Genomic DNA, 23196 nt, shown 5'->3' with positions numbered 1-23196 from the left:
GGACGCGCAGGAGCGGGATCTACCTCTAGCTGTGGCTCGGCGCGGGCCCAAACTCAAACAAGGCTTTAAGAACCGCAGTTGTTCGCCTCTGCTTGGGCCACCTTTTCTCTCGCTGTGCTCACCCTGCAGTTTGGGAGGAGGGAGTGTTTCGGGGGTAGTTGGTCGGTGCGAGGTGTGGCCATACAAACCTCTTTACCCTGACGTAGCCCGAGAGCTGTCGCGTAGCAACTCTTAGGGAAGCTAAGCGGAAAAGTCCCCCACCTCTTCCCCCTCCCCCCGCCAAGACACTAAGGTCTTTGGGATCATCGTGTCTTCGCGTTGGCCTGCGGGGTGAGCCTTCCTGGGGAATTGCTGAGCCAGTTTATCGAGGGTTTTCTCCCAACTCTGAACTGCTGGCTGGGCAGTATCTCCTGAAGGCAATGTTTGGGAAAACAAGGGTGGCCCTTGCAGGTCTGGAAGTTCATATACAAGTATTTGGCCAATTAATCCCACCCCCTCAGCGAGGGGGATGCCTGTTGGGACAGGGTTTCTGAGCACAAGAGTAATGAGAAACCGAGTTCCCCTTTCTTCTCAGCACACACCTCCAGAGTGGCGTTGACTTCTGAGGCACAGCTCCAACAGATGTACTGAGTTAGAGGTGTCCCTAATTCCAGTCTTTGCCAACCACTCCCGCTCCAGGTGGTAGGGAAGGGAAGGGTGGCCAGGATGTGAGGGGATCCCTGATCCTCAAGTGGTACTCTTGAGCAGAGGTGCTGATAGCCTCGTAATTGGTAGCTGGGTGGGGGGAGGATGGCCAGATGTTTCACCCACTAGAGAACATTTTCTCATCAGAAACTTCGTGAGGTTAAAAGTGAGCTCAAATAAAAAAGTCATTTATTGTTTGCCTTGCAAACTGGACCAGTAAAGTGAAAATAAATACCTTTAAAATAGAAAACTTACCGTTAAAATACAATAATTGTAGGTGTTATGATTTTAATGTAAATCTGCAGTACAGGCCAGGCGCGGTGGCTCACGCCTGTAATCCCAGCACTTTGGGAGGCCAAGGCGAGTGGATCACAAGGGCAGGAGTTCGAGACCAGCCTGGCCAAAATGGTGAAACCCTGTCTCTACTCAAGATACAAAAAATTAGCTGGGCGTGGTGACAGGCGCCTGTAATCCCAGCTACTCGGGAGACTGAGGCAGGAGAATTGCTTGAACCTGGGAGGCAAAGGTTGCAGTGAGCCAAGACTGCACCACTGCACTCCAGCCTGGGCAACAACAGAGCGAGACCCCGTCTCAAAAAAAAAAAAAAAAAAAATCGGCAGTACAATAATTGTAGGTGTTATGATGTTAACGTACATCTGCAAGAAAAGTTGTTTACCTTACTTATGTGAGTGGAGGTGGGGAAGGAGAGCACTTTAGGATGCTGGGTAGTAGGCATCTGCCAGCAACCGATTACCCTTACTGTGGTAAAAAGGGGAGAATAGAGGGAGGCTGCCTGGGACAGGGCCTGGCACACAGTTGGAGCTTAATGTGAGTTTTGTGGACTGCCTGGGACTTGTCGAAGGTCTTTATTTGCCTAAATCTAAGGTGAACATCATTGATCATCAATAGACATTCGGTTGGTTGTTTCCCTTCTTGACTTTCCTCACTCCTGCTGCTGTCCGCTCTCCTGTAACAGCTTCTGGGGGCACAGGGTTCTTCCCATCTTCCCAGGGGACCCTCTATCATCCCCCATGAACATGTTAGGCCATTCTTTCTACACATTTTTCCTATAACACTGCTCAACATAGGCACCCACCCTCCCGCCCTCTGCCCCACCTTGTAGAATACCATCCAGATCTTTAGTGTGGCATTCAGGTATCCTTTGCTCATTCACACACATTTCTTTCTTTCTTTTTTTTTTTTTTTTTGAGACAGAGTCTAGCCCTGTCACCCAGGCTGGAGTGCAGTGGCGCGATCTCTGCTCACTGCAACCTCCACCTCACCAGTTCAAGCCATTCTCGTGCCTCAGCCTCCTGAGTAGCTGGGATTACAGGCATGTGCCACCATGCCCAGCTAATTTTTTTGTATTTTTTAGTAGAGAGGATTTTGCCATATTGGCCAGGCTGGTCTCGAACTCCTGACCTTAAGTGATCCACCTACCTTGGCCTCCCAAAGTACTGGGATTGCAGGCGTGAGCCACCACGCTTGGCCATTCACACACATTTCTATCCCTCATATCCCTCATGCAAGCCATCCCTCCAGCACTTGGTGCACAAAGTGTGGTGGACTTTGGAGTTAGGCAAACCTGGGTTGAATTCCAATCCTGCCAATTACTGGACTACTTTAGATAACCTATTTAACACCTCCGGGCCTTGGGTTTTTCAACTGGTGTATTAACGGCACCTATCTCATACAGGTTGTGAAATGTCAACAAGCTACAACATGTAAAACACTTAGCCCAGCACCAAGGACAGAATAAGCGCTAGGTAAATGTTAGCCCTTGTTTTCAGTATTGTTTGTACCTGTACCCTCCAGAATTTCGCTTTCCTCTTTTCTCTTTAAAACTGTTTATTGACAGGGCGCAGTGGCTCATGCCTGTAATCCCAGCACTTTGGGAGGCTGAGACGGGTGGATCACGAGGTCAGGAGATCGAGACCATCCTGGCTAACACGGTGAAACCCCGTCTCTACTAAAAATACAAAAAAATTAGCCTTGTGTGGTGGCGGGTGCCTGTAGTCCCAGCTACTCCGGAGGCTGAGGTAGGAGAATGGCGTGAACCCAGGAGGCGGAGCTTGCAGTGAGCCGAGATCGAGCCACTGTGCTCCAGCCTGGGCTATAGAGCAAGACTCCATCTAAAAAAAAAAAAAAAACTGTTTATTATGGATACTGTCAAACATATACAAATAAGAAGCAATAATATAATGAGCCCCTAAGTAATAATCATCTAACTACAACAATCATAAATTCTTATTGATAAAATAATTATCTGTCTTGTTTCAATACTAGTTCCATTTATACCCCCACTCCCAAATTATTCAGAAGTCCCAGACAGCATACCATTTCAGTTGTAAATATTTCAGCATCTCTGAAAAAAGTCATGAGTATTTTTTAAAAATGACAATATTATTCCTCCTTCCTTAAAAACAGTAATTTGTTAATGTAATCAGATATCCATTTAGTATTCAAGTTCCCCTGATTGTCTCAAATTTTTAAAATATGATTTATTTGTTTCAATTGGGATGCAAATATGATCCATACATTTCAGTTGATACTCTCTCAAGTATTTTAATATATAGATTGAAGTTAGATCACTTGATTAATAGATTTTCCATCCATCTCAGTTTTACTGATCCCATCTCTGACATATAGTTGAACTTGTTCCTCTGTCCCTTGTTCCCACTTTAAATTAGTAGTAGATCTAGAGGCTTGCTCAGATTTTGGTTCAATTCTTTTTTTTTTTTTTTTTGTAAATACTTAATAGGTGATGTTTGTACTTCTTTTTTTTTTTTTTTTTTTTTTTTTTAATTTGAGACAGAGTCTCACTCTGTCACCCAGGCTGGAGTGCAATGGCGCCATCTCGGCTCACTGCAACCTCTGCCTCCCAGGTTCAAGTAATTCTCCTGCCTCAGTCTCCCAAGTAGATGGGATTACAGGCACCCGCCACCTGGCTAATTTTTTGGTACTTTTAGTAGAGATGGGGTTTCACCATGTTGCCCAGGCTGGTCTGGAACTCCTGACCTCAGGTGATCCACCCACCTCAGCCTCCCAAAGTGTCAGGATTACAGGTGTGAGCCACTACACCCAGCCAATGTTTGTACCTCTATTGGGAGGCACGTAATACCTAGTTTCTCTTTTTAGGATGTAAGGAATAATTGACATTTATTGACTGAAGCCATCGTTTCATCGGGGGTTGCAAAATAGTGCTATTCTAATTCTGTTTCCTTCTGTAGTTGCCAGCTTGACTACTTCTATGCCTGTAAACTTCCAGTAATCAAGTACTTAGTTATCCTGAGATACAGTCTGTATAGGAGAGGTTAAGATAAATGCTTATTTCTTTCCAATAGTTACCAGGTTTCAAAATAATGAGTTGTTTCACTGACATCCTCCAAAAATGACTAATGAGGTTTTGTGACTAAACCAACCAAGATTTGTTTAGTATTATAACACACTAATGGTTTTTAATGTATTTGTTATGTTTCAGTTGATTAATCTTATTGATGCTTAAATTGTCTCTTGGCCAGTGGAAGCTTTTTCAGTTGACTGCCAAGTCTTTTTTATATAACCCTGTAGCCATTGAAAGCTTCCTTACTATCTGAGATGTCTGGTTTTTTTTTTTTTGGAATGGAATCTTGTTTTCTTGCCCAGGCTGGAGTGCAGTGGCACGTTCTCAGCTCACTGCAACCTCTGCCTCCCAGGTTCAGGTGATTTTCCTGCCTCAGCCTCCTGAGTAGCTGTGACTACAGGCCTACGCTACCACGCCTGGCTAATTTTTAGTAGAGATGGGGTTACACCATGTTAGCCAGGCTGGTCTTGAACTCCTGACCTCAGGTGATCCACCCACCTCGGCCTCCCAAAGTGCTGGGATTACAGGTGTCAGCCACTCCATCTGGCCTGGGATGCCCATATGTTCTAATCTTACCTTGAAGATTTCTTGACCCAGACCTAGAGTCTTCATTTCTCTTAGGAGACTTGGTTCTTTGTATTACAAAATTGTATTTAGAGACCATAATCTGAGTCATATGGGGTTCTCACTGATACTGTATTGGACATCAGTCTTGGTTTTTTCCATGGCTAGTTTAGCTCTTCTCTTACTCAGAAACTTGGAAAATACAGAGAAGCAAACAGCTTGCTGGATTATGTAGCACCGCTTCAGCTGATGAGTACCAGAATGCCAGTTTCCTAATTTGGAATGGGAGCTCTACCTGATACTTGGGCCAGTCAGGACATCTCCCTCCTGTTGCAAAGAAATATAATTAACACTCAAGAGGAGTCCTGTGACCTTCTCAGCTTCCATGTGAGCTAGTGATCCTGGAAATTGTTCTTCTCAGCCAGAGAGTTAGATCGTTGGAGGCCATGGGTGAAGCGCCCATGTTTGATGTGCTGGCTGTTGTCCAGAACACTTTTATCCCTCTCTACCCTGATTCATTTGTCTTCTGTCCATTACATCTCTTTGTGCCTTTCAACATTATTTCACAAGAGACAATTTTATGCAGGAAGAAGAGAGACTCCAGGCTGGACTTGGCCAATCACCAGTCGCAATGTCACATGAAACTGCAGATGCAAATGTTGATGGTGTGGCAAGTCGTTTAGCACAGACTGTGGGGTGGTTAGGAGTGTGGCTGGAAAGTTAAGGAGAGATTAGCTCTAGAAGGATTGTAAAAACCATAGAAAGGACTCTGTCCTGAGTGCAGCGGATGGGATAGTAAAACTATTAGACTTGTACTTTAACAGGATACCTGCAATTTGAAGGTGGAGGCCACCCTGGAGGCAGAAAGAACAGTTTGCAGGTTCTTATAGTAATCCAGGCTGGCGGTGAAGGCAGCCTGACCTCAAGCATTGGCTGGGAGTATTGTAGGAGAATTTTAGGAAGGGGATTTGATAGGACTTGAGCGTTGGGCAAGAAGGCTGGGGGAAGAATAAGTCAAGGTCGATGTCCTCATCTTGGCTTAGGCAACTGTGTAGGTGGCAAAATGAAATGATGGTGGCATGTAGGAGAAGGAACACGTTGGAGAAGTGAGAAGATGAAATTGAGGGATCTGTGAGCCATCTGAGTGGAGATATGAAGGCTATTTTTGGTGCTCAGGTGTGACAGTTCTGAGCTTGGGAAATTGAGATAGCGGTGTGTCCACGGTCCCCAAGAGATAACCATGGAATCAGAAGACTAGAAGCTGAAGATGGGACCATCCCCCAGGAAGCACTTCAGTTGATCAAAGGACTTGGGGGAAAATATGGTCCTGCCAAAAAGGCCAAAGGCATTCCCTGAAATGTGGGTAGCTCCAAAGGAGAGCCTGAAAATAAATGAGGTAGTGAGTGCCAAATGTGGCCAAGAGATTGATAAAGTCAGCCTTCCATTTGGTTTTGCCATTCAGAGGTCATAGGAGACCTTAATGAGAACAGAAGAAGGTGAGGCTAGAAGGTGACAGCAGTGGATGGGCAGAGACAATGTCTAGACAGTTAGAGAAGACCTTACTGATGGACTGATCCCAGCGCAGCCACTTAACTGGTTTTGTGACCTTGGACAAGTCATTTATCCTCAGCTGTAAAATGGGAATAATATTAGGGTCTCTGAGATGTTTGTGAAGTGTAAGCACAGGGCCTGGGACCAAGTGAACAGTTGGAGAGGCCAGGTGCTCCACTGTGGTCATTCCCTGCCGTCACTCCTAGGAGACAGGTGCCATGGTGGGCCTTGAGTGGCTAATACAAGTATGTCACACAGGTCTTGCTTAGGGCAAGTGTGCCTGTCTAACAGGCAGACTGAGTGACCATCAAAACAGCATTGAGTGCACAGTAAGTGCAGGGTACTTTAGGGAGGGGATGTTATGTGGTGGGTGACGGTTAATGGGTATGGGCTTTATTTTTGGGGTGATAAAAATGTCCTAAAACTGGCCAGAAACGGTGGCTCATGTTTGTAGTCCCAGCACTTTAGAAGGCCGAGTTGGGGGGATCACAAGGTCAGTTCGATACCAGCCTGGCCAACATGGTGAGACCCCCATCTCTACTAAAAATACAAAAAATTGGCTGGGTGCGGTGGCTCATGCCTGTAATCCCAGCACTTTGGGAGGCCGAGGTGGGCAGATCACGAGGTCAGGAGATCGAGACCATCCTGGCTAATGCGGTGAAACCCCGTCTCTACTAAAAATACAAAAAATTAGCCGGGCATGGTGGTGGGCGCCTATAGTCCCAGCTACTTGGGAGGCTGAGGCAGGAGAATGGCATGAGCCTGGGAAGTGGAGCTTGCAGTGAGCCGAGATTGCACCACTGCACTCCAGCCTGGGCGACTGAGCGAGACTCTGTCTCAAACAAACAAACAAAACCACAAAAAATTAGTTGGGCGTAGTGGCGGGCACCTGTAACCTCAGCTACCTGGGAGGCTGAGGCAGGAAAATCGCTTGAACCCGGAAGGTGGAGGTTGCAATGAGCTGAGATTGCACCACTGCACTGCAGCCTGGGTGACAGAGTAAGACTCCATCTAAAAAAAAAAAAGTCCTAAAACTGATTGTGGGGCGGTTGCACAATTCTGTGAGTATGCTTAAAACCATGAATTGTACACTTTAAGTTGGCAAATTATATGGCAAATGAATTATATCTCAGTAAAGCTGTTGCTGCGCCGCCCCCCCCAGCCCCAAATTAGCCAGGCCAAGAGGTGGGAAGAGCATAGGGAGAAGGAATGGCATTAGTAGTCTCAGAAACACGAAACTGCCTCGTGCATGACAGCAGCCTTGGGAGGTGGAAGGAGAAAGTAGAGTGTGTGTCGAGGATTTGCAGCAGCGAGGTCTGGATAGATGCATTGGGCTGGTTCCTGGAAGGCTGTGGGTGTCTTAGAAGGACATATTGCTCAGGAAGGATGAAAGTTATGGTAAAAAATTGTTTTAAAAAGAGAGAGATTCTTAGATTAAGGTTAATGTGTAGGAAATGTCTTGTTTAGGATTTTCTGTGTATGGTCTTGCCTGGAAATATTTTTTTTTTTTTTTGAGACAGAGTCTTGCTCTGTTGCCCAGGCTGGAGTGCAGTGGCACGATCTTGGCTCATTGCAAGCTCCGCCTCCTGGGTTCACGCCATTCTCCTGCCTCAGCCTCCCGAGTAGCTGGCACTACAGGCACCCGCCACCACGCCCGGCAAATTTTTTGTATTTTGTTTAGTAGAAACGGGGTTTCACCATGTTAGCCAGGATGGTCTCGATCTCCTGACCTCGTGATCCGCCCGTCTTGGCGTCCCAAAGTGCTGGGATTACAGGCGTGAGCCACCGCGCCCAGCCGCCTGGAAATATTTTATTCATTTCATTTTGTTTGTCAAAGGAAACTCTATTGAATTGGTGAAATTAGATGACCACAACTTGGACAGCAAGATGAGCTTAGCTCAGTCCTAAATTCCTCTGAGTCAAACGTGATCCAAAGGAAGAGATGACATGGTACTGGCAATCTAGTGACTACAAGCAAGAGAGAGGAGCTGGGGGCTGGGGGAGGGCATTGGGAGAAGGGTGTGCAGAAGGCAGTAATGGAAAGAACATTTACTCGTGGAAGGAAGGGAATGAGCATGTTGAGTTGTGAGAGCCAGGACCCCACACAAGCCTGAAGTTTTTCCCTCTTGTTGGCCCCACTGCCCTGGGCAGTGGCATTGCTGCACAAGGAGACCCCAGTGCTCAGTGGCGGATGAACTGGCACAGGTTGTTGGTGGTGTCTGGCAGCCTGCTGCACTTGTTGCTCCCCTCCAGCTTGCTGCTGCTGCTGCCTGCGAGAATGAGGCCCCAGAGCAGGAATGGAGGCTAGGGCTAGGCAGGGGGGAGGTTTGGCATCTCGCTGTCATGAGCCAGTGTGGGAACCTAACCCCTCACTGGGTGAAGAAAAGGGGAATTGTGGAGGAGGTAGGGTTGGTGGTATGATACAATTAGAAACTCACTGGGCCTGGTGTGGTGGCTCACGCCTGTAATCTCAGCCACTGAGGAGGCTGAGGTGGGAGAATCACTTGAGCCCAGGAGTTTGAGGCCAGCCTGGGCAACATAGTGAGAACCACCCCCCGGCCCAATCTCTAAAAAAATAATAATATGGGAGGCTGAGGTGGGAAGGTCGCTTGGGCCTGGGAGGTTGAGGCTGTAGTGAGCCGTGATCACACCACTACACTCCAGCCTGGGCAACAGAGAGAGACCCTGTCTCAAAAAAAAAAAATTAATAATAATTTTTTTAAAAAAAGAAACTTGCTCTGAGAGGGGGATGATTAATCTGTATAAAATTACAGCTAGATAGGAGAAATAAGTTCTATTCTATACTATAGGGTGACTGTATTTAACAATAATTCATTATATATTTTCAAACTGCTGTAAGAGACGATTTTGAATGTTCTCAACACAAAGAAATAATAGGCCACGTGTGGTGGCTCATGCCTGTAATCCCAGCCCTTTAGGAGGCTAAGGCAGGTAGATTGCTTGAGGTCAGGAGTTCAAGACCACCCTGGGCAACATGGTGAAACCCCCATATCTACTAAGAATACAAAAATTAGCCGGGCGTGGTGGCGCATGCCTGTAATCCCCAGCTACTTGGGAGGGTGAGGCAGGAGAATTGCTTGAACCCAGGAGGCAGAGGTTGCAGTGAGCCAGGGTCACCCCCACTGTACTCCAGTCTGGGCAACAGAACCAGACTCTGTCTCAAAAACAAAGAAATAATACATGTTTGAGTTGATGGATATGCTAATTACCCTGAATTGATCATTACACAGTGTATATATGTATCAAAATATCACATGTATCCTATAAATATGTGCAATTGTTACACGTCAATTATAAACAAAAAAGAAACTTGCTCTGAGGCTCTAGAGGATGGATTTGTGGGAGCAGGCCAGAAGCAGGACACTTGCTAGCTGCTCTTGCAGCTCTCCAGGTAGGAGAATATGGACTAACCAGGGCTGGAGTGGAATGAGGGGTGATGAAGGACCAGGTCAGAGATCAGCTTGGGAGATGAAACCCACAAGATTGGTCCAGTTTTTATTAGATGTGGGTGAAGAGGGTTAGAAGTCAGGCTGCTGGCTTAATAAATGACTGGGTGGATGCTGGAGCTCCTTTTGAGATGCGGGCTACCAGAGAAGGGATAGGAAAGTTAGGGGTGCAGATTGGGGGGTGGGAGGGGAAGTATTCTATCTCAGATGTCTGAGGGAGTCCGGCAGGCAGTTGGCTGTGTGAGGTAGTAACACTAAAGATATTAACCTGGAAGTCACCAGTACACTGGCTGGTGGCAGTTAGGCCCGCGCCAGGCCATCTGTTGGCTCATAGCCAGGGCAAGCCTAACTTGGAAGCCTAGCTCTGCCCACAATTCCTGCCAGGAGGCTAGAGAGCAGCCTTAACTGTGGGCCAAGTGGACACAAGTGTGGCCTAACGAGGACACCTGGCATGGAGCCCAGTTTGGCAAGCGGAGCAGAGAGAGGGACAGCTGGGCTCTCCCTCCAGATTCCTGCCGTGTCTCTTCCTGCATGATGCTGGGGCATGGTGGTTTTTTGTTTTCTTGTTTTCTTTTTGACTAAATATAATTTTTTAATTCCAAAAAGTTGGTAGAAGGATGACTTGGTGTAGACTCTCCAAGGGGTATACATTGTCACCCCTTTGTCAAAACACTGCATGTATATACCGTGCGACCCTGCAACCCAACTTATAAGATTGTGTCCCGTAGATTAACATGGGATAGCATGTACAGAGGTGTTTACGCCAGCCTTGTTGGTAGCAGCAAACTATTAGAACCAATGGAATATCCGGTGATTTGGTTATGGTCTGGTTAAGTAAACCATGGTCTATTCTTACAATGGAATACTACGAGAGAGTGCTCAAAAGCATGAAGTTCCATAAGGGCTGATTTAGAAATATGTTGTTAGGTGAAAAGTTGCAAAGCGTTACATGTAATCCCTCATCTTGGTAGACTACCAGATGGACATATGCATGTTTTTGGAAGCATAGGCGCCAAGTTGTCATGAGTGACAACCTCTGGGGAGAGGGATTTATAGAGGCTGGTAGGGGGAAGATTTCAATGTTGACTTTTTATGTACTCTTCTATTGTTTAAATGTATTACAGTGAACACATTTTATAATTTGATACATTCAATAAAGATATTTAAGGAAAATTAGGACATATAGGTAAGCAAAGAGAAGGGTACGCACACCCAGCAGCTATCAAAGCTGAGGCCTGTGCTGGAGAGCCTGGGACCTTTGTGGTCCAGGTTTTGTTTCGCATTGTGGGGCATTGTAGGGCTGGTCTGAGTCTTAGGGAACCCCCAAGAAGCCACTTCTCTTTACACCTGAAGACTCCCAAGTCCTATGGGGGTGCTTGAGGGCCCAGGCCAGAGCTGGACCCTTCTCATGTCAGCTGGCCAGAGCTGCAGGGCCCCTGTCCAGGTATAGCCACTGTGAGCAGGTGACCACTTAACTGGCTGTTTTTCTGTCTGTCCTTTGCCTCTTCCTCCTGACCCCTACTCCTGTATTCCCTTTGTTGGTTACATCTTGCACTGGCATATACTTTAGCCCGATTTTATTATTTATTTATTTATTTATTTATTTTGAGAAGGAGTCTTGCTTTGTTGCCTAGGCTGGAGTGCAATGGCGCAATCTCGGCTCACTGCAACCTCCGCCTCCCAGGTTGAAACGATCCTCCTGCCTCAGCTTTCTGAGTAACTGGGATTACAGGCACGTGCCACCACACCTGGCTAATTTTTGTATTTTTAGTAGAGATGCGGTTTCACCATGTTGGTCAGGCTGGTCTCAAACTCCTGACCTTGTGATCCACCTGCCTTGGCCTCCCAAAGTGATGGGATTACAGGTGTGAGCCACCGCGCCTGGCCTTTAGCCCGATTTTATCTGAGAAGCTATTTGTGGTCAAGTCAGTAAGAGTCCCCACAGGAGCCAATAACTGCTGTTTCCAAATCCCTGCCACAGGATGTCTTGTCAGAACTTGCTCTGGTGGGTGATAACATATACTTTTTCTTGGGTTTACTCAGCGATTTCTTGGGCCTGGTTTCCGAGGTGGAGCCAGTGCTTGAACCCCTGCTAGGCCTTTTGAAGTACCCTCAGCCTAGGCAGATGTCAGCCATTCAGGGTCCTTAGTAAATAAGGCTTTCTGGGTGACTAGGGTTTCTTGATGGCAGAGACGGAAATGCTTCAACACCTTATTTTAAACATTGCATAATACACTTCTGGAATATATTAGTCTCATTTCCCTGCTTGCTTGCTTCCTTTCCTTTCTTTCTTTCCTTCCTTCTTTTTCTTTTTCTTTTTGAGACTGGGTCTTGCTCTGTTGCCCAGGCTGGAGTGCAGTGACCCAAACACAACTCACCGCAGCCTTGACCTCCCAGGCTCAAGCAATCCTCCCACCTCAGCCCCCCAAGTATGTAGGGCTACAGGCATGCACCACCGCACTTAGCTAATTTTTGTATCTTTTGTAGAGAAGGGGTTTTGCCATGTTTCCCAGGCTGGTCTTGAACTCCTGGGCTCAAGTGATCCTCTTGCCTTGGCCTCCCAAAGTACTGGGATTACATGCATGAGCCATCACGCCTAGCTCCTTTTCCTTTTTTAAGACAGGGTCTCACTCTGTCGCCCAGGTTGGATTGCAGTGGCATGATCATGACCCACTGCAGCCTCAACCTCCTGGGCTCAAGTGATCCTTCTACCTCACCTTTCCCAAGTAGCTGGGAGTACAGGCATGTGTTACCATGTCTGGCTAATTTTTTATTTTTTAGTAGAGACAGGGTCTCACTATGTTGCCCAGGCTCCCTGCTTTCTTAAGTGGCATACACTGAACATAGCAGAGTCTCTCCTGCATTAACGGCTGTTAGACTTGGAATGAGATGGAACAGAAACACTGTCCCTGAGGGCCCAGGTCTGCCTCCCATAGTTTTGTCCCTGGCCTTCTGTCAGGCCACCCATTCACTCTTCCTGCTGTGGTCAGGATGCCTGCTATAGCACCAGGGTCCCCTTCCCAACCTGTAGCTGCTCTTGGGCTTTGAGCTCAGTGATCAGACACACTGCAGCTTGTTAGGAGGATCTGCATCCAGAATGAACAGGTGCAAGGACATGATATGACTGTCTCTAAGTCATCTGCGCCTGCTCAGGGTCAGGACCCTAGGGCCCCTATGGGTTGCCAGAACCTTTCTTGAGTTCTGTGTGGAGCCAGGCATCAGGCAGACCATGGCTCCCTTCCGGACAGCTGTGTGATGCAGAGATGTATTTGCCCACTTGTAAAATGAAACAGAAATCACTTACTCGTAGGTTGTAAGGATTCAACAGCGCAGTCCTAGCCAGAGTGGATGCTCAATAGATATTTGCCTGATTGGATGAGTGACAGCTCTTTTTTTTTTTTTTTTTTTTTTTTTTTGAGACAGAGTCTCACTCTGTTGCCAGGCTGGAGTGCAGTGGCATGATCTTGGCTCACTGCAACCTCCGCCTCCTGGGTTCAAGCGATTCTCCTGCCTTAGCCTCCCAAGTAACTGGGATTACAGGCACCCGCCACCACGCCTGCCTAATTTTTGTCTTTTTAGTAGAGACGGGGTTTCACCATGTTGGCCAGGATGGTCTTGATCTCTTGACCTCGTGATCCGCCCACCTCGGTCTCCCAAAGTGCTGAGATTACAGGCATGAGCCACTGTGCCCAGCCATGACAGCTCTACTGGCACTGGCTGAGTACTAGGCTTTGGGGGTGTGGGGGAGGAAAAGCCAAGTCTCCCACCCCCCAACCCCAGGGATGCACCATATCATAGATTTCCCTGTTTCTGAGTTATTAAGCACTTGCTTTTATTAGACACATACTAGGCAGTAGAGACAAAAGGAGTTGAGACTTAGATAAAGGGAATTGGAGACTTGGGAGGGTCTGGCTGAGAGGGAGAGCAAGAGTGTAGAGGGCTGAGGATGCCCATGCTTCCCTCCACGTCCTCTTCAGCCTTGTCCCTCTGAAGGCTTTGTCTTCACTCATGCAAGACAGACCAGTTCCTTATGACCGACTCAGGTCTATGTGGTCTCCGGTTTGGCTTTCCAGGCTTATATCCACCTACTGTTCTCTTTCTTTTCTTTTCTTTTCTTTTTTTTTGAGACAGGGCCTCACTCTGTTGCCTGGGCTGGAGTGCAGTGGCTCCATCATGGCTCACTGTAGCCTTGACCACCTAGGCTGCAAACCATGCACCACGACGCCCAGCTGATTTTATTTATTTTTGGTAGAGACAAGGTCTCATTATGTTGGCCAGTCTGGTCTCAAAACTTCTGGGCTCAAGTCATCTTCCAGCCTCGGCCTTCCAAAGTGCTGGGATTACAGGTGTGAGCCACCGTGCCCGGCCAACTTCTGTTCTTTTTTTTTTTTTTTTTTTTCTGAGACAGAGTTTTATTCTTGTTGCCCAGGCTGGAGTGCAATGGCACAATCTTGGCTCACCACAACCTCCGCCTCCCGTGTTCAAGTGATTCTCCTGCCTCAGCCCCCTGAGTACTAGGATTACAGGCAAGCGCCACCATGCCTGGCTAATTTTGTGTGTGTGTGTGTGTGTGTGTGTGTGTCTGTGTGTGTGTATGTGTTTACTAGATACAGGGTTTCTCCATGTTGGTCAGGCTGGTCTCGAGCCCTCAACCTCAGGTGATCTGCCCATCTTGGCCTCCCAAAGTGCTGGGATTACAAGCGTGAGCCACCGCGCCTGGCCCAACTCCTGTTCTTTATGAGACATTCCTGCATAGCTCTGTGGGTACCTGTAGTCCCACTCCCTCAGAGGTTGATGACTGGGAGATGCTGACCAGGAGTCTGAGATAGTGATTAAATTGGAGGGATGTGTTGAAGGGGAACTGGAGCTGGCATACCCTCTTCCCACCAGAGGGGTCCCTCGCTGTGGACAATGCCATCCTCCCACCACAAGGGGGTGCGCCAGGATCACTCCACTGTCAAGGAGCCTGGGGAGGGAGGTGTGGCTGGACCCCGTGAGTCATCCAGGCTCTTTCTCTGCTTTTCCGTGGGGCAGCTGCCACCAGCACTGTCCCTTGGGTCTCTGCTCTGGGCCCTACTTCCCTCACTTAAGTCTCAGTTGGCCTTCTCAGATGAGGTAGGGCTTGTCGCTTAGTGTCTCCTGTCTGTGTACCTCTACCCATCCTCACCTCCCTGTGCCCTATCTTCCTGGGTTGGGAAGGAGAAGGCCAGGGGACATTTCCTGATGCTCTTTGCCTTGGTGCCCAGTGCAGGCTGCTCCAGCCTTGCCCACCACACCGTCCTCATTTACCCTCACCTGGGTCATGCTAGCAGCTCAGAGTTGGAGCTGCAGGTACAGCACAGTGTGCTATGAACCTATGGGTCTTGGGAGCTCCAAGTAGGAGCTTGAGGCAGCCCAGGGATCAGGGCTACACTTCTCAGGCTCCTAGAACCGTGCACCTCCCTAGGTAGTCACCACTCTTGTCTTGCCACCCTGGCCTCTCCAGGAGAGGGAAAATTTGTCTTCAGGACAGAGGATGAATTTTTCTCTCTCCTCAACCTCATTTGGCACTCCCTCTGAGGGGCATGTAGGATGTATGTGGCATGTATAGGTACATATATGCAGGGTGACTCCGGGAGATGGCCAAACCAGGCACCTGAACACCATGTAAGCACTGCAGGTCCACACGGTCAGGCTGGCGATGGGTTATCAGTTGATTGACAAGTCTCTCCTACGCTGTACCCCAGTTTGGAGGCCTCTCCATTGGGCTCCTTGGCGTCTGCCTCATCCAACACCTACTCCCTGGCTGATGTTTTAAAAAATCTATCCTGCACTAGAATGTTGGTCTTCCTCCTTTTCAGAGGCAGGAAAGTCAAGGCCCCGAAGGGTGCTTTAGTAGGCTAGGCTGCTGCTTTGTGGCCTGGGCACCTGCTCTGTGTGTCCAAACCTAGCAACTCCCCTGAAGGACCAAGGAGTAGGCACAAGGGGCAGTGCTGGGATTGCCCCTGTGTGAATGTGGGTGGTCCTGAGGACCGCTGGGCAGATTGGTGGCAGGGGAAAGGAATATGTGGAGGAGCAGCCCTGACTGGTGCTGGACACTGCTTTCCTGGCCAGCTCTTGCCTGGCCCTGGGCACTTGCCCAGACCTTGCCCCACTTTGGATGCTCAGGCAATGGTTTTCAGGCCTTGACCTCAACAGAGGCTTTCATGCTTGGCTGGTGGATGGGGCTTTTCCCTCTGAGGAGTCATCTGAAACTCAGCTTTTACTGCCTGCCCTTGTCCCTGTGCTGGTGGCCACTCAGAGGCTCCACAGCCCCAGGGTCTCCCCTGCAGCTGTCATCAGTTCTTCTGAGGCTGTTCCATGGGTATCCAGGCCACTGGTCTCACTGGGAGCCCCTGAGTGGCCCTCAGGGGCTGGGTTGCAGGGAGTCAATGTGGTCTGGGCCTGACGAGGCTAGAACAGTGTCATAGCTGGACAGGCTCCTGGAGGTACTGTTATCCAGCTCTCTTCATCTGGGAAGCTGGGTCCAAGGTAAGGCCCAAGGGCGTAATTATGGTCTCCTGACACCTGTCTTGGCAGTTCCTGTCCAATCACTCTATGTTCTTTGATTTTTTTCCCCCTTTATCTATTCTTCCATTTGTTCACTCAAGGATGCCTGGACTATATCTCTGTGAACTGGCCCCCAACTCAGGAACGGGTAGTCATGCAAAAAGGACCCTGTTTCTGGGGCCCTTGTCTTTCCCTCAGGCCTTGCCACATGGGATCTAGCTTGAAACTTGAAGGGTTGGGAGCTGATGAATACAGATGAGCTGCAGTCCATGATGTAGCACACAAGGCCCTGAGGCTGCCAGGTCATGGGTTCAGCTCTGCCTGTTTTCCCATGCCCCCAACCCTTTAACCTTCAAACTAGATACCGTATCACAAGGCCTAGGAGAGCACAGGGTCCTGGAATGTCACCCTTCGGTATCTGCCCAGGCTCCATGCCTCCCACCTCCCCAGTGGCTTCAGTCATTTGGACCTAGCTTCCACTGTGTGGTAAAGCAGGTGACCACGTCCCTCCCAGGGGCCAGCCCAGGTCCACAGCACTGGCTCACTCTGGCATGTTACTGTTGCCCCCGCACCTGTCCCACAAGGCCCTTGAGCAGGGCCGCTGAGGGGAGGGCTGAAAGGCAGGGTGGGTGGGGTCCTGGGGGTGCTGTACTGGACCAGCTTGTATAGTTACTGCTTCTGCCATCTTCTTGCCTGGACCAAGCCTCTTGGCTCTGCCAGCGAAAGGTATGGGATGGATTAACTCTACCTCTGGCCTGGGCTGCTCTGTCCAGTTTCTTTTTTCTTCTTTTTTCTTTTCCTTTCTTTTTTTTTTCCCCTTCTTCCTCCCTCCCTCCCTCTTTCTTTTTTCTTTCTTTGTTTCTTTCATGAAAGAGTCTCATTCTGTCACCTAGGCTGGAGGACAGTGGCATGAACACTGCAGTCTTGACCTCCTGGGCTCAAGTGATCCTCTCGCCTTAGCCTTTCGAGTAGTTGGGACCACAGGCACATGCTACCACACCTGACTAATCTTTGTATTTTTTGTAGAGACAGAGTCTCTCTGTGTTGCTCAGGCTGGTCTTGAGCTTCTGGGCTCAAGTGATCCTCCCACCTCAGCCTCTCAAAGTGCTGGGATTACAGGCATGAGCCACCACGCCCAGCCTCTGTCCAGTTTTTATGAGCCGCAGGGAATGGGACTTTATGCTGACAGTGCATGAGCTCACAGCCCCAGATGAGGTTTGATCCCATGAGCCCAAACACAGGGCCTAGGTCAAAGCAAAATGAGTATTTCCTACTTTTCTCCTTTGGGCTGGCTCTAGGCACCATGGAACTGGCAGGATGCTCCTGCCAGGATCCAGCCTGACCTGCTTATTCTCACTGAGAACAGCCACCTCTAGGGAGCCCTAGAAATCCCCTCCACCTCCAACTGAGTGAGCCCCAACTTTCCTTCGTGTCCTTCTGAAGATGGCTGTGCATGTGGAACAGGAGCCCAGCATCAAGAGCTGACAGGATTGCTCAGGTGGTGCAGGCCAGCAGACCCAGAAGCTAGACATGGGCATGGGCCAGGTTTTTTTTTTTTTTTTTTTTGAGACAGAGTCTCCCTCTGTCTCACAGGCTGGAGTGCAGTGGCATGATCTTGGCTCACTGCAGTCTCAACCTCCCAGACTCAAGCCATCCTCCCACCTTAGCCTCCCAGGTAGCTGAGACTACAGGCATGTACCACTGCGCTGGGCTCATTTTGTTTTATTTTTTGTGGAGACTAGGTCTCACTATGTTGCCCAGGCTGGTCTCAAACTCCCTGGGGTCAAGTGATTCCCCCACCTTGGTCTCCCAAAACGCTGGGATTATAGGTGTGAGCCACTGTGCCCAGCCTCGGCCAGCTTTTGAGCACAGCACATTGCCATAACTGGCCTTCCTTGGGCTACCTGGCATCTGGCCAGGCCAGACCACTTTACCTCTTACTCATGCCCAGGCAAACTCACATCTTTGGGAAAATGAAAAGAAGCTCTTCTTCACAGTTCCAGATCCGCCCCAACCTGCCGGTTCTATAACCGTGGTGGCAAACCTGGAGAAGAAATAGCTTGCTTCGGTCAAAGTGCAGGGCATCAACAGAGGAGGGTGTGGCCCCCACCTCCCAGGGTGAGGCTGGGTTGTCTGATTCTCAGGCTGGGCTGTGGCCAGGGAACATAGGAAAGCTGCCCTGCAAGCCCTGTGTCTCCTGGGACATGCCAGTCCCATGGAGCCTTCAGGCCTGGGTGGGGACGGCCTGGTGACGGGCTGTCCAGGTGGATCTCCACTCAGTCAGAGGAGAGCTTCTTGGAACTTGCCCTGGGTGCAGCAGTAACCAGTTCTGCCCCTCCCTTTGGCACATGGGACTGTCGCCTGCCTGGCACCCTCCTGACTGTCAAACGAGTTGACTTCCTCCTAGGATGTGAGAAATGGTTTCATCCTCCCAGCCTCAGGGACAAGGTGTTCCTGAGAGTATGAGGGTAATTAAATGTGTCTCTGCCACCACCTACCACCTGTCCCAGAGCAGGGAGTGGGGTGATGAACCCAGGGCAGACATCCTTTTGCTTCCTGGACTTGGGAGGTGACTCTCCCATTTGATCCCTGTGTCTGATGTTGCTGATGGTCGGTGCCACTGGCCCCTGGTGTCAGCTGGACCATCTCTGCAGATTGGCCCCATTCCCCTACTGTGAGTGCCTCACCTCACTGAAAAACCTCTAGCATGAAACAAAATGTGGGTCCAGGGACCGAGGAAGGAGAACTTACTGTCTTTTCCCTGCAGGAGCTCTGCCTTAGCCACCTGAAACCTAGTAACTTGCATGTGACCGTGCCAGCAGGAGACTCCAGGTTCTTCCCAAGACTACTGGCCTGCCAGCCCAGAGGTTTCCCATGAAGCAAGAGCTGTCCTTGGCTATACTACCTCCTACCTGCTCCTGAGACCCTCAGGGCAACTCAGGGTGTGGTGGGTGGTGCAGAGTTCTGTCCTTGCCTCTCTCTATCCAGGTTGCTGGGGCTGCTCAGAGCTCTCTATGATCTTGCTGATAGGTGAGATGTAGGTTTGGGGACAGAAGCCCCGGCTCTTGAGCCAGCCCTGTTTCTCTTTCCCCAGGAGATAGCAGAGTGTTAGCATGCTCATGCTGCACAAGGTCCCCTGCAGGCTTTATGACAGGGAGGACAGCATGCTAGAGGCCTGGGAAAGGGTTGGGACAGACCATGGAGAGGAGGAACAGGTACCTTCTGTACAGGACTTAGTAGGACAGCCTAAGCAACAGCCTGGAGTCAAGGCTACACACTGCTGGGCTCATGGTGTCTGCCAGGAGAAATGGACTGTGGTATGCTGTGCTCAGCTCTCTGTAAACCTCTGCCTTTGCTCAGTGTCTGTGCAGTGCCCTGGGAGGCTGGCACTGCAGAACCTGTTACCTGGTGACTGGCCAGGGGCCTGGTTCCAGAGAGATTCCACAAGTGTTTTAGGGCCAATTTGTAGACAGGATTTGAACCCAGGTCCTTGTGGCTCTGAAGCCCAGATTCTTTCTCCCCTGTCCCACTCAGCTGCCTAAGGAATAATGTCTTGAAGCCAGTGATCTGGCAAAATGGATCTGCAGAGGGGGCTGGGGCTGTGGGATGGATCAGCTGATGGGTGATGGGTGGGCCTGCACTGGCCAGGGAAAGGTGCCATGGATACCCCAGTTGAGGGTGATAGTGCCAAGGCTCCGGATGGAGAATGGCAGATGGCATGGGGGGAGGGGGGAAAGCTGGCATTTGATAGGAAGTGTTGGAACTTGGGGTTACTCAGTCAATTGGTGTTACGTGAGGTTTGCAGAGAGCCTGCGAAGGGCCCTGGCAGAGGCCTGGGGGCTGAAGAGGACACTCATACTGTGCTGCAGGCCCCAGGTAAACCCAGGGTTAATGGTTTCTATGCTGTGGCTCCCACACTGAGAGTTCCAGATGTGGTGCTCTGACCCTGCAGATCCAGCCAGCCAGTGCACACATCTGCTTTGGAGCTGATATGAAAAAAAAGGTCTCCTCCCACTCCTGAGCCTAGGGAGGAGGTCAGGCGCAGCACATTCACCGAGGAGGGGCAGGGCAGCTCTCGCTTTGTTGGGCCACCAGCCTGGCCATCTGTCCACATCGGTCCATCTGTCTGAGTTTTCCTACTTTGAGCCAGTAGAAGTTGTAGCATTGGAGGTAGAGCCCAGGTCCAGTCCCTTCGAAGCAGACTTCTCAGCCAGGCCCAGGGGAGTGGTAGAACAGGCTCCAAGACTCTGCCACTCTTGCAGAGAATGGCATTGTGGGCACACCAGAGTCTAGGGAGCATGTTCTCACATCTGGTTCCGTTCAGTGGGCCTCAATTCCTGAAAACCCCTGAGCTCCCCAGGAGAGCCTCACTGAGTGACCTCTGGAAAAGCAGAAGTAAAGTCTGGGAACACTCTGTCCTCTCACACTGTGCTGTGGCCAGCTGGCCAGCAAGACCCCTCCATGGGCCGGCCATGAGGCCACGGGGGAGCCTCGAGCGGGGCTGCCCCGCCCAGTATGCTGGCCAGGGGCTGCCTCCATGCCTACTGGGCCCTGGGGCATGTGGGACCAACCCCCTGGCACGGGCCAGGACCCTCCTTTCTGTCTCCCTATGGCCCTTGGGGAGGAACTGCAGAGGCCTGGGGGCTGAAAAGGCCGTGTGCCATCTGACCCTGGGAGCCCTGGAGAGGCTGAAAGATCCCCTTCTGGGTTGGCAGGATCTGGGAAAAGTTTCAGGAAGTGGGCGGGGGCAGGGCTGCCCAGCTGCCACCTCTCAAGGCCTGTCTGGGGTTGGCTGCCAAGCCCATACTTTGTCACACAGAGAGCAGAAAGCACTGGGCAGGCTGAGTGTCCCATGCCCTCCTACTAATCAAGGGCTAGGGTGATAGGGGTGCCAGCTGGGGCCCAGTGTGGCCAGCCTGAGTCTGGTGCAGCCTGGCGACCCCTGAGAGGGGCAGCCATGCCAGGTGGGTCTTGGCCTGCAGCCTTCCCAGGCCTCTTCAAAGACCTCAGCTGCCCCTGCTGGAGCCAGGGCAATGGTCCTTGACACAGGCAACCTCAGGGTGGACAGGGCCGGCCTGTGGAGGTGGGAGGGCAGGGACTCTCACTTTCCAGGCTGGGGGTGTGTCTTCCCAACCCAGCCTCTCTATGGGCCTGAGAAAGCAGCACTATTTCCTGCACTTCAAGGGCTTCTCTCTCCGGCAGCCTGTGGACTTCCCTGGAGCACTTGCTGGAGCAGAGATCACAGGAAGGTCACTCTGGCCAGCAAGTAGCACTGTTAGACCAGTCAAGGGCTGAGGTAATGCTAGGGCTGAGGGCACGGGGCCTCACAGGCTGTGGGGGAGAGGCAGAACTCCAGCTTCAGGGCTACATGGACTGCTGGGTGAAGGTGACAGCGAACCATTCAATTTGGAGGACTTCATTCTGGTGATGGTATGGAGAGTGGTCTTGGGAGTAGGGAGCCAAGATGTGGGGCAGAAGGCCTGGGTAGTGCCAGGAGATGGAGCTGGGGGGAGAGTCATCTGAACATGGGGACAAGAATGTGGGAAGCAGAGGAGTTGTGGGAAGGTCCTGGGGTGCAGACTGAGGAGCAAGCCTAGGCCTGAGGGAAGGCTGGAGATACCGGGAGACCAAGTTGGTCTGCTGCTTCTGAGTTGGGGTTCAGGTCAGACAGCAGAGAGAACTTCCTGAGAGCAGCAGCATCTTTTGAACATGAGAAATCAGCCTTCAAGGAAGTCTTTTACTGTGAGAGATCCCAAGCTGGCCAGACATTCCTGGTGTTGGGCCATGGATGGGAGGATTTGGGGTAGACAGCTGGGCTTGTGGGTAGACCAGAGCGGTCCCCCGAGTCTGTGCTAGCCAGAACACTGCTTGCTCATGCCTCGGCTGGGCACGTCTGGGCCTCTCAGTGGCCATCACTGAGGCTGTCAGGCTGCTGAGCCCAAGGCCCAGAGCAGAACTAGCCCCTGGCTTCCCAGAGCCCCTGCCGTCCTTGGCTGCCCTCAGAGGCTGGGCCAGGGCTGGGTGGCCAGGTCTCCCACAAAGCTCTCAACAAGTTCCAGGCCTCTCCTTCTGTGCTTAGATCCTGCTCCCAGTCACGTCCCCTCCCAGTCACATCCCCTCCTCCGCATCCCTCAGAGAGAGCAGGAAGCTGGGGAGGAGGGAGCATCCCAACCAGCCTTGTCCTAGGCCTGACCAGTACTGTCTTAGGGCTTGGGGCTGCCAGCCACTGGGTCTGGGAGCCAGGTTTCTCCAACAGGGCCAGAGCTGGTTTAGAAGCCCTGTGTGGTCTCCTCATGGGTGAGCTGAGGGTTCAGCAGGCCTCCTTCTCTAAGTCGCCTTCTTGGCTGGCAGGCTGTCCCCCTTCCCTGGGTCACAGGGAGATGTGGGGTTTGGCCAGGGAAAGTGGTCTGGAACGGCCCTTTGACATCGTCCCTGGGGGCTTTTAAAAAATAAGTTTCCTGGTAAGGAAGACTCCTCAGGCCTTGGGCAGGATTCTCAGTAGAGTCTCCCGGGTTTGCTCTGATCTGACAAACGCCAGCAGAAACCACCCAGCCGCCTGCGTTCCAGCAGTGCTTGGAGCCGTGGCTTCCCCAGATGCAGTGTCAGCAGAATGCAGCAGCCAAGGCACAGGGGTGTTTGCTTGGAGGCCCTTGCTGAGCCCAGGAGTGGGGGGCCTGCAGAAGAGAGCCCTCTGCTTGGCTTTGCCCCCTCATTCACGTGCACACATTCCTGGCTTCTCTAGGAATGGATGGTGCCACAAGGGATGCCAGAGGGACTTGTCCCTGAGTGATGACAGTCCAGTGACAGTGCTGACGGTCCATGCCTGTCAGATGAGCAGTGAGTGTTCAGGCTGCCTCTGAGGAGGGGAAGGAGGCATGCCCTGGCTTCTCCCACCCCTCTGCCACCACCTGCCAGCTCATCTGGGACTGAAATCTGTCTGGACAGCTGAGTCTGTATCTGAAAAGCCTGTCCTGGGTCAAGGGCTGGGGAATAGAGCGGTAAAGGAGGTGCAGAGTGGGGAGGAGAGGAGGAAACTAGATCTGGGGACAGACAGAATCC

The 23196-nt window shown here is 50.8% G+C and overlaps 1 protein-coding gene across 1 annotated transcript in view; it reads left to right on the top strand.

Moving 5' to 3' along the window:
- The window catches only part of ATP6V0D1 (ATPase H+ transporting V0 subunit d1), a 42927-nt gene that overhangs the window by 517 nt on the left and 19214 nt on the right, over positions 1-23196 (top strand). The window lies entirely within an intron of this gene.

The sequence above is a fragment of the Pan paniscus genome, chromosome 18 (genome assembly GCF_029289425.2).
Source record: "Pan paniscus chromosome 18, NHGRI_mPanPan1-v2.0_pri, whole genome shotgun sequence".
Lineage (NCBI taxonomy): Eukaryota > Metazoa > Chordata > Mammalia > Primates > Hominidae > Pan > Pan paniscus.
The sequence above is the reverse complement of the archived record's forward strand: the minus strand, read 5'-3'. Positions and strand labels throughout refer to the sequence as shown.